Source organism: Mobula birostris, chromosome 3, assembly GCF_030028105.1.
Source record: "Mobula birostris isolate sMobBir1 chromosome 3, sMobBir1.hap1, whole genome shotgun sequence".
Classification (NCBI taxonomy): Eukaryota; Metazoa; Chordata; class Chondrichthyes; order Myliobatiformes; family Myliobatidae; genus Mobula; species Mobula birostris.
Genome location: NC_092372.1, coordinates 85,116,287 through 85,133,103, shown reverse-complemented (window position 1 = coordinate 85,133,103; position 16,817 = coordinate 85,116,287).

The following is a 16,817-nucleotide window of genomic DNA, read 5'->3' as shown; positions in this document are numbered from 1 at the left end:
AGCAATGGAGGATGAGAGGTGACCTGATGGAGGTGTATAAGATGATGAGAGGCATTGATCATGTGGATAGACAGAGGCTTTTTCCCAGAGCTGAAATGGTTGCCACAAGAGGACACAGGTTTAAGATGCTGGGGAGTAGGTACAGAGGAGATGTCAGGGTTAAGTTTATTTTTTTTTACGCAGAGAGTGGTGAGTGCGTGGAATGGGCTGCCGGCAATGGTGGTGGAGACGGATACGAAAGGGTCTTTTAAGAGACTTTTAGATAGGTGCATGGAGCTTAGTAAATTAGAGGGCTATGGGTAAGCCTAGTAATTTCTAAGATAGGGATATGTTCGGCCCAACTCTGTGGGTCGAAAGGCCTGTATTGTACTCTAGGGTTTCTATGTTTCTATGTTTCTCGTATACAATCCTGAGATTTGTCTTCCGCACAGACAGCTACAAAACAAGACCACGGAACCCCTTCAAGCGAAAACATCAACCACCTCCCCTGTATAAAAAACAGATTGTGTAAATGGTAACAAGAACATCAACCTCCCTACACACAAAAAACAAATCACGCAAACGGCAACAAGAATGAACTAGCAAAACCACAGAGTATAAAAACACAAAATCAAGAGTCCAATCAAACTGCAGTCTAACCCACAAATTGCAGATCCAGAATTTCAACAGCAGCGAAGAGAGAGAAACTATTCAAATGCAGGTGCCTTTCCTCAGGAGCAACATGTGAGAGGGAGGGGAGACTGTCACACGCAGACACCTTCCTCTGGCAGTAATGAGCCAGCGCCAAATACCCGCTCGCCGCCTGCACTCGCTTCAATCTTCAATCTTCCTCAAAGTTTTAATCGGTGAGATCATCGAGTAATGGAGTCTATAATGGGCTTGCACCCTGGCCCTAATTATGCTCAATTACAGGCAGGTTTTGAAGATCAATGAGCTCAGGAAAGTGCTACATACCTACAATTTTACAAGCTGTGTCCCTATTTTTGTAATCCTCTCTACAAACTCTCCAGTACAATCTCATTTTCCAGTAATGTCGTGTCCTGAGCTACATACAATATTCAAGTTGTAGATAAACTAATTCAAGCATAATCTCCCTACTTTCGTGTTCTTTGTCTAATGAAGAAAAACATATGGAATGCCCTTTTAATCACCTTATTGATTTGACCTGCTACCTTTCAGGATCTGTGAATTTATGTTTCAGAGTCCATCTGTTCTTCCACACCACTCAATATCATGCAGTCATTAAATATTTGCTTTGTTGCTCTTTCCCAAATGTATCATTGTGGCAGCAATTCCTGTTATTCATTTTGTGACTGTGGTGCATTTTTTCAGGGTTACCAGGTAACAAGTAATGAGGGACATTCTATACAAATTTACAAAAGCTCCATTATATTGAATTGCATATAAATGAGTTTTTCTATGTTATTGCTTTAGTGTCAGTCATTATGCTCCAAACAAGGTTTCACCAACTCTACTAACTATGAATATTACACAACTTTAAATTTAGGAAGCAAATTATTTCAGCCATAATACAGTAAAATCAAAGTGCAATCAAATAACATAATAACATGAAGAAGGAATGAGAAACATTGTAATGTAATAGAGGAGAAGAGTCTGAAAGAAACAGCATTCAAGCTTGAGCAGTTTGCCATTATATTTTTCACACACATTGGTTTTAAGATTTCATATAAATAAGGTTTCCTTGGAAAGTATCACCTGCAAACAGCAAATCCCTAATTTGTGTTTATGTGGTAGGAATAAATCATGTTCACAATTTTCTTTTCTGATTTGGTCCCCGGTAAGATTGTGGATTGTTATGCAGTGCCTGGAGCCAGGGTTATGGTCAAAGAAAGGTCCTCTGCATATTTCGTGTCTGTGAAATTGGCAACTAACTTTAATAAAGTGGTGAAATCCAGAATCATGTTAAACAAGAAATCAGAACCAGGTAATGAGATCCAGACCCTGCACTTAGTGTTAGTAGTAGCAGTCACCAATGCCGAGTCTCTCGCCACAATCAGTGAGCAATAACTGTCTTTGTTCCTTTCTATGTTGTAGAGAGTATTCTCAATTAATAGTTGTGTCCGTCATTGTGCTAAATCCACCTGCTCCATCTCCCCTACCTCCAAGACACCCCAAACATCATACCTACACAAAATATCTGAAATTACTTACTCTACAAATCTATATGCTTTTTTTCCTGATGGAAAAGCATGTCTGTGATTATCACTGCAGGAAATGTGAAGCCTGTCCATAAACAGCAAAGGTGCAATGATTTTAAAAACAAAAACAACAGGAATTCTGCAGATGCTGGAAATTCAAGCAACACACATAAAAGTTGCTGGTGAACGCAGCAGGCCAGGCAGCATCTCTAGGAAGAGGTGCAGTCGACGTTTCAGGCCGAGACCCTTCGTCAGGACTAACTAATGATTTTAAAAACAACCAGTTCATCATTGATTACAGCTGTATTTAACTGATGTTTCTCTGATCAAATAATCAGGGATGTACATTTAAATGCATAAAATTGTCATTTCTTCAAATTTTGTTATTTCAACATTAAAATTCTATGTTACAATTTATTGTGTTAAGTGTTCAGCAAAATATTCCTTGTTCACCTGCTGAAAAGTAATGCTTTTTCACAGCTATATGTTGCTGTCAAATGCATAATAGCCAAAGAGAAAATGGTCATCAGAATTCACTCTCAAAAATTTTAGCTTACAAATCCAGCATTGGTGTAGCAAGGAAGTTGGATGTACTTATCCAATTACAAGGTGGTTTTGCTGGTATGAGGATGGAATCATGTAGTACATGTCCCTACACCTCCTCTCTTGCCACAATTCAGGGCCCCAGATAGTCCTTCCAGGTGAGGCAACACTTCACTTGCGAATCTGTTGGGGTCATCTATTGCATCCGGTGCTCCCAGTGCGGCCTCCTCTACATCGGTGAAACCCGACGCAGATTGGGGGACCGCTTCGTCGAGCACCTCCACTCCGTCCACCACAACAGACAGGATCTCCCGGTAGCCACCCACTTCAACTCTGCTTCACATTCCCATTTAGATATGTCCATACCTGGCCTCCTCTACTGCCATGATGAGGCAAAACAGGTTGGAGGAGCAACACCTCATATACCGTCTAGGTAGTCTCCAGCCCCTTAGTATGAACATAGAATTCTCCAACTTCCGGTAATTCCCTCCCCCTCCCTTCACCTATCCCTATTTCACATCACCTCCCTCATTGTTCGCCTCCTCCTACTATTGTTCTCCTGCCAATCACCTCCCTGCTTCCCCTCCCCCACCCCTTTGTCTTTCAAATTACTGTTTCTTTCAACTACCAGCATTCTTCAAACCCTCCCCAAAGTTCTTCCTTCAGTCCTGACGAAGGGTTTCGGCCCGAAACATCGACTAATCTTTTCAACTGACGCTGACTGACCTGCTGAGTTCCTCCAGCGCATTGTGAGTGTTCCTTTGACAAAAGCATCTGCAGATTATTTTGTGTAGTACATGCTCCTGCAGGCTATACTTACCTTCATATCTAAGGAAGGATATAAATACTTGGATTTACTCACAATTCCATGGATTGTTTTAATTGTATCTCCTCTCAGTTTTGGTTTGGAAGGAGACCTCTCTTAAAACAAGATCCTGTGATAGCGCAGGTATTTTTCATTCATACAGGCCTTCCCTGGGTTAGGAACAACCTGCTATGTACAGTCCAGTGGGGCTCCCACAATACTATTGCATTCAGAAGTCTGACGTACATAGGCTTTTCAAATTTCTGCCACTCATTATGTGAAAATCTTCCTCCTCAAATCCCTTCTAAACCTGTTATCGCAACCCTAAATGTGTGCCCTCTAGTATTATGCACTATGGAGGAAGGGTTCCTTTTGTAGGCAGAATTTAGTATACCTCTGTCAGGTTCAACCTTCGGCACTTCTCCGCTCCAAGGAAAGAAAGCCCAGCCTATGCAGTCTTCCTTTGTAACTGAAACACTCAATCCCAGGTAATATCCCAATAAACCCCACCTCTACTATCTTCAGTGCAATCACATACTTCCCATAATGCAATGATCAGAACTGTACGGAGTACTCCAGCTGTGGCTACACTAATGTCAGACTAAAACACATAGGAGCAGAATTATCAAGCAATACACATAAAAGTTGCTGGTGAATACAGCAGGCTGGACCGCATCTCTAGGAAGAGGTACAGTTGACGTTTCGGGCCGAGACCCTTCGTCAGGACTAACTGAAATAAGAGATAGTAAGAGATTTGAAAGTGGGAGTGGGAGGGGGAGATCCAAAATGATAGGAGAAGACAGGAGGGGGACGGATGAAGCTAAGAGCTGGAAAGTTGATTGGCAAAAGGGGTATAGAGGATCATGGGATGGGAGGCCTAGGGAGAAAGAAAGGGGGAGGGGGGAAGCCCAGAGGATGGGGAATAACGGATGGGGTACGAGAGGGACGTGGGGCATTAACAGAAGTTAGAGAAGTCAATGTTCATGCCATCAGGTTGGAGGCTACCCAGACGGAATATAAGGTGTTGTTCCTCCAACCTGACTGTGGCTTCATCTTTACAGTAGAGGAGGCCATGGATAGATATATATCAGAATGGGAATGGTTCGTGGAACTAAAATGTATGGCCACTGGGAGATCCTGCTTTCTCTGGCGGACAGAGCGTAGGTGTTCAGCGAAATGCTCTCCCAGTCTGTGTTGGGTCTTGCCTAGGTGAGGCTCCCGAAGGCCGCATCGGGAGCAGCGGACACGGTATATCACTCCAGCAGACTCACAGGTGAAGTATCGCCTCACCTGGAAGGACTGTCTGAGGCCCTGAATGGTAGTGAGGGAGGAAGTGTAAGGGCCTTAGGAGCAGAATTAGGCTATTCAGCCCATTGAATCTGCACAGTCATTTGATCAATGGTCAAGTGTTTTCCCTATTCTGCCTTCTCCCCATAACTTTGATACCCTTACTAATCAAGAACATATCAACCTCCACTTTAAATGCACCTGATTGTTTGGCGTCAATATACTCAATCATTTGTTCTTATATTCTATTCCCCAGCTAATAAAAGCAAGCGTCCCCTGTGTTTTTTTCACTAGTTTATCTACTGTACTGCCACCTTCCGGGATATTTAATGAATGATCTTGATACATATCAAGGTCCCTCCGTTCCTCACTTTTCCATCTGGCCTTGTTATTTATTATAAATGTCCTTCCAAAATTCGTAAATCACATTTATCATGCTTAAATTCTTTCTGTCACTGCACTACTCATCCACCACAACATCATTGTGCTGCCTACACTGTCCTCCTCAATTTTAACACCATTAATTGTTGAAAGTTCAAAGTAAATGTTATTATGAAAGTACATATATGTCACCATATACAACCCTGAGATTCATTTTCCTGTGGGCATACTTAGCAAATCTACAGAATAGTAAGTATTTCAGGATCAATGAAAGATCAACTAAAGTGCAGAAGGCAACAAACTGTGCAAATGTCATTGGTTGTGGGAGCATTTCAATGACGGGGCATGAGAGTGTAGTTAGAACACGTAAAGGGACCGGTCATTCGGCTCACAGTGTTATGCCAAACCAGCTAAAAACACTAATCCCTCCTATCTACACCATGTCCATTACCCTTCGTCTTACATCCATGTGCCTATCTAAACATCACTTGAAAGCCTCTAAAGTATTTGCCTTTCCCACCATACCAGGCATCCCTCACATCCCCCTTGTCACCTCCAATGCATGCCCTGTGGTAATAGACATTTCAACCCTGGGAAACAGGTTCTCCCTGTCCACTCTATCTACGCCTCTCTTAACCTTGTAAGCTTCTATCAGGTCTCCCCTCAGCCTCCAACACTCCAGAGAAAACAACCCAAGTTTATGCAGCCTCTCGCGATAGCACAAGCCTTCTAAACGAGGCAGGATCCTAGTGAACCTCTTCTGATCCTCTCCAAACCCTCAATATCGTTCCTATAGCAGGGCATCCAGAACTGTATCTGCAATACTCCAGATATGGCCTAACCAATGTTTTATAAAGCTACAACATAACTTCCGGACTCTTAAGCTCAATGCCAGCAAGCATTCCATAAGCCTTCTTAGCCACCTTATCGGCCTGAGTATCCTCAATGAACTTTGATCCCAAGATCTCTCTGCTCAGCAACACTGTTAAGGACCTTACTCTTAATAGTGTACCGTATCCTTGCATTTGCTCTACCTAGGTGCAACACTTCACACTTATCTGGGAACTCCATGTGCCACTTCTCAGCCCATCATGCTGCATTCTTTGCCAGTCTACTACACTATCCACAACTCCACCAATCTTGGTTTCATCTGCCAATTTACTAACCCACCCATCTACATTTTCATCCAGGTCATTTATATACATTACAAATAGTAGAGGTCCCAGCACAGATCCCTGCAGAACTCCAGCCCCAATAAGTCCCTTCAACCACTACCCTCTGGTTTCTATGCACAAGCCAGTTCTTTATCCAAGAAGCCAATTCACTGCAGATGCATGTGTCTACATCTTCTGGATTAGCCTCCGATGAGGGACTTTGTCAAACACCTTACTAAAATCCATGTAGACAACATCCACCGCCCCACCCTCATTAATCTCTCTTATCACCTTGTCAAAAATTTCAATCAAATTGGTAAGGCACAACCAGCCCCGCACAAAGTAATGCTGGCTCTCCCTAATTAGGCCATGAGTTTCCAAATGCTCATATATCCTATACCTAAGAACTTTCTCCAGCAATTTCCCCACAACTCACGTGAGACTCACTGGTCTAGAGTTCTCAGGATTTTCCTTTGTTCCCTTCTTAAATACAAGTACAGCTTAAGCCACTCGCCAGTCCTTCAGGAACTCACCTGTGGCTGGAAAGGACACAAAGATACTGTTAAGGGCCCAGAAATCTTGTATCTTGCCTCCTTCAGTAACCTGAGGACTTATTCATCTTAATACTCAATAGGAGTCGTAACATTTCCTCCTCCTTGACCTCTATAAATGGCGTAACATATTTATACACTTAACGCTGACCTCCTATTTCTCCATATCCTTTTCCTTGGTAGATACAGAAGCAAGGTACCCATTAAGTACCTGACTCATGTTCTCTGCATCCAAGCAAATGTTCCCCCCTTTATCCTTGAGTGTATCCACCTTCTTCCTAGTTATCCTTTTACTCAAGATGAATGTACAGAATACCAAGGGATTAGCCTTAATCCTACAAATCAAGGACTTTTCATGGCCCCTCCTGGCTTTTCTAATTCCCTTATTTCATTCTACTTCGTTATACCTCTCATGTGCTTCATCTGACCCTGACTTCCAAAGTTTTACATATCTTTCCTTTTCCATCTTGACTAAATTCATCATCTCTCTGGACATCCAAAGTTCTCTTATTTTTCCAACTCTGTCCTTCATTCTAACAGGAACATACCTTTCCAGTACTCCATGCAATTTATCTTTAACCCCACCCCCCCACATGTCTGAAGTGGACTTATCAGAGAAAAGCTGTTCCAAATTAATATTTCTTAGTTCCTGTCTAATGCCCTCATAATTTGTCCTACTACAATTTAAAACTTTCCCACACGGACCATACCTATCCTTATCTATAGCTATCCTGAAAGTTAAGGAGTTGTGATCACTGTTCCCTAACTGTTCACCCACGGAAGCATCAGTCACCTGGCAAGGCTCATTACTCAACACCAGGTCTAGTATGCCCCCCCGCCCTCACATTGGACCGTCCATATATTGATTTATCCCCTTTGTTCAAGAGTCTGATGGTTGTAGGGTAGTAACTGCTCTTGAACTGGTAGTGTGAGTCCTGAGGCTCCTGTGCCTTTTACCTGATGGCAGGTAAAAGGTAGAAGGTGAATGAAGGACTAGATGTTCACTGGAAATGGTATTAACTGAGGGAATATAGGGGGACAGAGAATCAGAAGATTTCCCCACTTTAGTTAAAATAATATAATTGATTCATTTCTGCACTCCTGAACAAACAGACATGGATCAGGTTTAACACCTTACCTAAAAAACAATTCCTCTGACAATGAGGCACAGCACTGCTCATGGGCTCCACTGAACTCTTGTATATCAGAGTATGCAATGTAGCATACCCCCATATATCAAGATTTAGGAACTGCTTCTTCCCCTCTGACATGAGATTTCTGAACTCTCCATGAATCCATGAATACTATCTTGTTATTCCTTCCTTTTGCACTTTTTTTTGTAATTTATAGATTTTTATGCCTTTGCACAGTACAGCTGTTGCAAGTAACAAATTTCATATCATTCAGTATGTCAGTGATAATAAATATGTTTCTAATTCATTGATGATTTTCATTGTCATACATTAAAGTCATAAGACATAAACAGTCCATATGAAATCTCCACTTTAGTGGAAGCAACAATATTCTACACTAGAATCTGTTGCTTCTCTTCCAATCAAAAGGTGTTCAAAGTGTCACTCCTTTAGAAGAATAGCATTAGGGACTTAATAAGTAGGTGGATAGGTAGGAAGTTTTGTGTTCTTTTAATCTTAATATCCTTAAGGGAAGTAGTCTCCTCATCTAGATGTTGATGCAGTTAAAATTTCTCCTTATTGGCCTTACTTGTGAAGCAGATGTGATAGTAGTACCAATTCAGTCACATCAGTATATGCCTGCACAATCCTATCAGTGTATCTCAGGGTTTAGACTGAATATAGGTTGATTATCTTAGATGTTGCTCTTATATTATTATTTCCTCATATGTATATCTTTCATTTGTATATTGTCCAACACAGTAGAAGGCCCACAAGGGAAGTTTCTATTCACCTGTGTAGCTGGATCTACTTTGATGCATATTGAGTTTATTGTCATATGCGCAAGAATGGTAAGGTACAAGTACAGTGAAGCAGTTCCTTGCAGTAGCATCACAGGTGGGTAGGATCAAACAACACAGCACATAAACTATAGCAGTTAGTGAAGTTAAAAGGTGTGCAAAACTAGATATTAGTGCAGAAAAGCACAATCAGAGACATGGTCCATGGTGTTTTGTGGCTGAGTTAGATTAGAGTTCCTGCATGCCAGTTCAAGAACTTGATTACATGTTGTACGTGTTTGTCAGTCAAGGAACTGATGGTCGCAAGATTAATTAGCAATACTAGTCATATTGAACAAACACAAAAAGTATTGGCAAATAAATAAAAAGCAAATGTTAGAATCTGAAAGAAAACTAAGGATGCAGAAGAAAAGTATACAGTTTATTGAGAAGAAAAGTGGTAATGAATTGGTCAAAAAACAGTGAAGTTCCGTATCAACTATTACTTGAGGAATACTAATCTTTCTTTAAGATACCAATTTCAAGACCTGGTGTGAGTGATGTACTTACAATAATCTGAGTCTCATCTTGTGTTATGAATTTCAGTGTGGAATCTAGTTGGCATAACCTTCCCATGAGACCATTTAGGTTCTTGTGTGTCTATTGTGCTGTCTCATTCTATTTCCAGCCCCCAAATCACCTTGTGTATAATGAAAGATATCCTTAAACTGTCTGCCTACAATATATCATGCGATGAATAGTCTATGATTTCTGTAGGAGCTAACCACATAAATCAGATATCAACTCCTGCCTGAGAAATGTCTTGGATCTTCTACAATTTGCTCCAAATTTACTCTACAAACTGCCTAGAATTTCCCTAGCGCATAGCCCTCTATTTTTCTAAGCTCCATGTACCTATCTAAGAGGCTCTTAAAAGACCCTATTGTATCTGCTTCCACCGCTGCTGCCAGCTGTGCATTCCACGCACCTACCACTCTCTGTGTGAAAAACTTACCCCGATAACCCCTCTGTACCTATTTCCAAGCACCTTAAAACTGCCCCCTCATGTTAGCCATTTCAGCCCTGGGAAAAAGCCTCCAGCTATCCACATGATCAATGCCCCTCATCATCTTATAAACATCTATTAGGCCACCTCTCATTCTCCGTTGCTCCAAGAAGAAAAAGCTGAGTTCACTCAATCTGTTCTCATAAGGTACAGCCTCCAATCCAGGCTACATTCTTGTAAATCTCCTCTGCACTCTCTCTATAGTATCCACATCCTTCCTGTAGTGAGGTGACCAAAACTGAGTACAGTACTCCAAGTGGGGTCTGACCAAGGTCTTATATAGCTGTAACATTATCTCACAGCTCTTGAACTCAATCTTATGGTTGATGAAAACCAACACACCATACACCTTCTTAACAACACTGTCAACCTGTGCAGCAGCTTTGAGTGACCTGTCGACACGGACCCCAAGATCTCTCAGATCCTCCACACTGCCAAGAGTCTTACCATTAATATTATATTCTGTCTTCAAATTGGACCTACCAAAATGAACCGCTTCACACTTATCTGGGTTGAAGTCCATCTGCCACTTCTCAGCCCTGTTCTACAACCTATCGATGTCCCATTGTAACCTCTGACAACCCTCTAGACTGTCCACAACACCCCTGGAAGAGACTTGCGCATACAGCTGTTACCCAGATGCTTCACTAGTCACAGATTTATGAGAGAGTGGCAAAGAGAAAGCCACTTTTCAAAACAACTCCCATGAAATCTCCGCTAAAGTTTGCCAGAAGGCATGTGGAAGACTCTGAAGTCAGCTGAAAATAAGTTTTATGTTCTAACAAAACCAACATTGAGCTTTTTTGACATAAAACTAAATGTTACGTTTGGAGTAAGCATCATCATCAGAAACACACCATCCCTACCGTGAAGCATGGTGGTGGCTGCACCATGCTGTGGGGATGCTTCACTGCAGCAGGCCCTGGAAAGCTTGTGAAGATAGAGGGTAAAATGAATGCAGCAACATACAGGGAAATCCTGGATGAAAACTTGATGCAGTCTGCAAGAGAACTGCAATTTAGGAGAAGATTTCTTTTCCAGCAAAACAATAGCCCCAGGCATGAAGCTGAACTACATAGGAATGGCTTAAAAACAACAAATTTGATGTCCTGGAGTGATTTTAGACCTCAAACCAACTGAGAATTTGTGGCTGGACTTGAAAAGGCTGTTCACTCATGCAATCAGACAGAGACTGAGCAGTTTTGTAGAGAAGAATGGGGAAAAATCGTAGTGTCCAGATGTACTAACCTAGTAGAGACCTACCCACAGAGACTCAAGGCTGTAACTGCTGCCAAGGGTACATCTATTAAATACTGACTCAAAGGGGGTGAATACTTATGCAATCATTCCTTTGTGTTTTATATTTGTAATTAATTTAGATCACTTTGTGGAGATCTGTCTTCACTTTGACACGGAAGTGTCTTTTCTGTTGATAAGCATCAAAAAAGCCAAACTAAATCGGTTGTGATTCAATGTTGTAAAACAAGAAAACATGAAAACTCCCGGGGCTGGGGGTGAATACTTTTTATAAACCCTGTAAGTACCATCACAAAGAGGGCATAATAGCACCTCCTCTATTTTCTTTGATGGTTGTGCAGATTTGGTGTGTCATCTTAAACTGCGACAAGCTTCTATAAATGCACAGTGGAGAGTGGCCTGACTGGTTGCATTACTTCCTGGTATTGAAGCACCAGCGCCCAAGTATGGGAAAGTGAGAAAGCCTACACTAAAGTGTTGGATGCAGCTCAGTCCATCATAGGCAAAGGCCCCTCTATTGAGCATATCTACAAGAGGCACTGACACCAGAAAGCAGCATCCATCATCACAGACCTCCACCATCCAGGCCAAACTCTCTTCTACATTCTGCCATCAGAAAGGAGGAATAGGACCACCAGGTTCAGGAAAAGTTACTACCCTTCAACTATCAGGCTCTGATGCAGTTTTTCATTGATTCTATTACATTCCTTTGTTGTACTGTGAATGACTGCAAGGAAATAAATTTCAAAGTAATATGTGGTGATGTATGAGACCTCCATTGGTTGGGATTGACCATGGATTATTGTGTCCTTGCTGTCAACATGATACGCAGCCAGGGCAGTACGATGTGAAGAGCAAATTGAGCAGAGTTACATAGTTAACTTTTAACATCTTTGTTAACAAGAAGGCCTCTTCACTGCATCCTCAATAAACAATGCATAAAGCCTTTAAGATTTGAAAATCTTGACCCACTTGACATTCTGTAGAAATCTGCTATCTTTCATTGGTGTCTCATCAAGTTCTCGGGCAGTGACATGGCCTATAGCTAGTGATGGCTGGATGCCTTCCCCGTGAGGGGTGTAGATGCAAGGTTTGAGATCTGAATTTTCCTTCCCTGAGATGAACAGCCAACACACAGCTGATGAGCCCCATATGCACAAAGCAACTCGTTTAAAGGCACCAGTTCCCCAACTTTGCCGCTTTTCTGTCAGTCGAAACAGTTCTGCCAGTCTTAGTAGTTAAGCCACATGCAAAGTTTTCAGGATCTGGACTTAGTTGTCAGAGGCTATTTGAGATGTATGCCATTGGAAGCATTTTAATAGGTTGTGGGGCCTTATTCCTAGTACATCCCCCAGCTGTGACAACCTTAAGGAACCAGTGATATTTAAGTACTTTGATAATACATTTTCTTTGAACTTTGAGATATTTGACATACATAAAGAGAGAAGTAGAACCATACAAGCATGAGCCTGAGACCAGTGATGTGAGCTGCTGAGCTTGTAAGGTGCCACTAGCCAATTGCAGTGTACTCTCCTGCAGGCCGGCCATTTTCCCTGATGCCACACATTATCCTCAACATAATTCTTGGAACTAATAACCATTGGCAAAGTATTGTTCAGCTGACAAGATTTTATCATTGTTATGTTGGTGATTTGAGATGAGTTGAGCAAAGGAAAGCAATGAATGGTATCTCTAACATAAGAGATTCTGCAGATACTGGAAATCTGGAGCAACACACACACAAAATGGTGGAGGATCTCAGCAAGTCAGGCTGCATCTATGGAGGGGAATAAACTGTCGACATTTCAGGACAAGATTATTCATCAAGACTAGAAACATAGGGGCAGAAGCCAAAGTAAGAAGGAATGCGGATTGGAAGGAGTACAAGCTGGCCAGAGATAGTGGACACCAGGTGAGAAAGGTGGTGGGTGAGTGCATGAGGGAGTGGTATTTCTGCTGCCTAAACACACAGGAGAATCCAGCTGAAATGTAATACTGTTTCCAGATACACACTTTTCCAGTGTATTTCCTTCTATGTATTGGATTCTTTCACCACGTTGTTGTTGATACACTACATTACATTCATCAGCAGCTGGAAGCTATAAAACACCATCCTGAGGTCCAACTAGCATCACATAGACTGTGTGAATAAAAAAAATGTGAATATTATTAATAGGAAATTCTGAATTGCTAATTGTTTTCATTTGGTACAAAGTTGTCAATGAAATTTTTGAAGGGTTAAAGACCCCTTTGTCTTGGTCATAATTACTGACCTGATGAACAGATATATCTGGCTTAGGCTTCAATTTAGAGTCCAGAATTCGGTGAAACTCAGAAAGATACAGATGAGTGCTATTGAAAACCTTTGTTCTATTCCACACTTTAATCTGGAGAGACCTGATGACTTTTCTAATGAGGCCTAACAAATTGCTATCCATATTTTTTGAAGTGGACCTTAAAGTATGTGTCAGTAAATGGAGCCATTTATTTACTTTATTGCAATCTTAACCACAGTCTCTCCTCATAGAGCCATTCTCTCTGCATGCTGCAGCCAATCTTTCACACTTGGTTTACACGTGATTGGAAAGGAATCATTTTGATAGCAATTTAAAAGTTATTTCTGTGCAAATATGTGGTTTCACAGCATGTTAAAAGTCCAACAAACATCCAACCACCACTAGCTGTAGGGCATGTCACTGCCTGAGAACTTGATGAGGAACCAAAGCAAGATATCAGATTTCCACGGAAAGTCCAGTGGGTCAAGATTTTCAAATCATAAAGATTTCATGTATTGTTTATTGAGGAGAATGCAGAGAAGAGGCCGTCTTATTAACTATTATTATTAAATTAGATTAAAGGCATCCATTAGTCTTGCGAGACCATGGATCTGTGCCTGGAAAGTCTTCACTCTCCAGGGCGCAGGCCTGGGCAAGGTTGTATGGAAGACCAGCAGTTGCCCATGCTGCAAGTCTCTCCTCTCCACGACACCGATGTTGTCCAAGGGAAGGGCAGTAGGACCCATACAGCTTGGCACCAGTGTCGTCGCTGAGCAAGTGCCTTGCTCAAGGACACAACACGTTGCCTCAGCTGGGGCTCGAACTCACGACCTTCAGGTCACTAGTCCAAAGCCTTAACCGCTTGACCACGTGCCCACACCGTCTTGTTAACAGAGATGGTAAAAATTAACTATGTAACTTTGTGCTCTCCCTTTTCAATGTGCACAGACCTTGTTAGGAATGGCCCCAACATGATCTTACCATGGGCAGGAATTAAGGGGCAAAATATACACATAACTAAAAATGTTACCATTGAATTCAGCACTTTGTGGCCATTTAGTTTGTAATGAGAGGAAACTGCAGACCTTTCTATGTTTCATTTTGCCTCTCCCAATAGAGTTTCTAATTGATGAGCTTCTTAAACAAGACACACAGACAACTTCTTGAGTCTTCTCCTGTTAATTGCAATCTTTTACGCATTAAGTAAATTGATGCTGATCCCTCTTAACATTATGGTAACATTGAACTTATACCTACTGCAGATGTTTTTTAATTCAGCACAGAATAATATGATTTTGTGATTTTCCTTTATCCTATATCCTCGCACTAGATTTTGTTACATCCATTGCCTTTAGAGTAAGGACAATTGCAAGCAAAGTGTTTTGATCAGCTCACTATAAATTAACTGGTACCACGCACATAAAGATGTTTCTGAAAGGAAGGATAGCAATGAAATATGACCATAAGTTTGGAACCCCCAACAGGATCATAGCCTTGTTGTAGGGTTTGGAGGCTTGTATGCCTTAATAATCCATAGAGCTATGTTGGCTGGAGTCAGGGCCTTGTGCTTTGGCTCTTGGTAGGATTACCCATGCCAAACTGGTCAAGTGGTAGAGGACAGACTAAGAGTGGTCCACTGGACCTCGAGGTTTGGGGTTCAGCTCAGGGCTAACAACCTTGACTGGTCAAAAAACAACTGTTACGGACACAGCAATGAAGAATCCTGCTATACAGATGGTGATGGAGGACCTTCATTGGTGCCCTAAATGCCAGCAGCATAACAGGCAGTAAGTAATAAGGTTGGGAGGTAATTTTCAGTTCTATAGTAGTAGGGAAACAATTGGAATAAGAGGAAAAAACATAATATGGGAAGTAGTGATATTAATACTAAAATAGATATTATCTATGTTTAACCTTCCTACAATCTAGTAAACCATTGAGCATATTATATTGTTATTTCTTGTTGAAAAACTGAAGAAAAAAAACAAAATAAATAGTCTTTTATAGCATATAAACGTCTCTAATACTTTACATTCCTCAGGTCCTCTCAAAACACTTCATTCCAACAAAGTAGTCCTCAGGTGATATTATGGAGCTTATGAACGTTATGATGGAGATGATACTGCAAGTTCTGAAAGACATAATGGAGGAATAAACCTTCAGGGTTTGACCAAGCATATCTCCAGAATTTAAGGCAAAAGGTTACCAGGACACTGATAGGATTTTTTTTAACTCAGTTCGTTACAAGCAACATTAGGAAAACTAGAGGATAGCTAGTAGTTTATCTTTATTTTAGAAGAGCATTAACGATAAGCCAGGGAACTACAGATTGGTGATCCCAGCATTTGTCATAGGGTAATAGAGCACCGCACAGGAAAAGGTCCCTCAGCTCATCAAGACTGTGGCAAACTTTCAATCTACCTAGTTCCATCGACCTGCATCTGAACCATAGACACTTCTCCCAGCCATGCACATATCCAAATTTCACCTAATTGTTTATATTGAATCCGCAATCACAACTTCCACTGCCAGCTCGTTCCACAGTCTCACCACCCTCTGTGTGAAGAAGATTCCCCTCATGTTCCCCTTAAACATTTCACCTTTCATCCTTAACCCATGACCTCTAGTTCTAGTCTCATCCAACCTCATTGGGAAAAAAAAAAATCTGATTACATTTACCCAATTATATCCTTCATAATTTTGTATACTCCTATCAAATCTCTCCTCATTATCCTAACCTATTCAACCTAGTCCAATGACTCAGGTCCTCAAGTACTGGCAACATCCTTGTATATGTTCTCTGCACCCTTTCAGTCTTATTGATATCATTCCTGTAGGTAGGTGCCCATAAATGCACACAATACTCCAAATTAGGCCTCAGCAACATCTTGTACAACTTTCAACATAACATCCCAACTCCTGTACTCAACACTTTGATTTATGAAGGCCAATATGCCTAAAGCTCTTGTTATAACTGAATCTCCCTGTGACACCACTTTCAAGGAATTGTGGATCTGTATTCCCTCTGTTCCACTACACTCCCCAATGCCCTACCACTCACCATGTAAATCTGCTTTGTCCTCTGTTATGTTACAACAAGAAGTTCTCAGATTTAGTTCAGATAGGCAGAAAGGCACAAACTTCAATTATTTACTGACAGCTGCAATACTTTATTTATTAGGTCAGAACAGAGCAGCTATTGAAATACTTATCTAGCTATGCATCGCCCCCACTTACTGCAGCACACCTCCCATTCAGTCAATCTGAGACGCCCAATGGTGAAGCCCCAGAAAACTACCCCAAAGCCCCCCGAACACACTATTTCATACCCTCTCCATTAATATGGAATACAGCAATAAACGACCAATGCATTGCATCAGCTCAACCACTGAACAAGAGCCAATCATCATGTCCCACCACACTTCA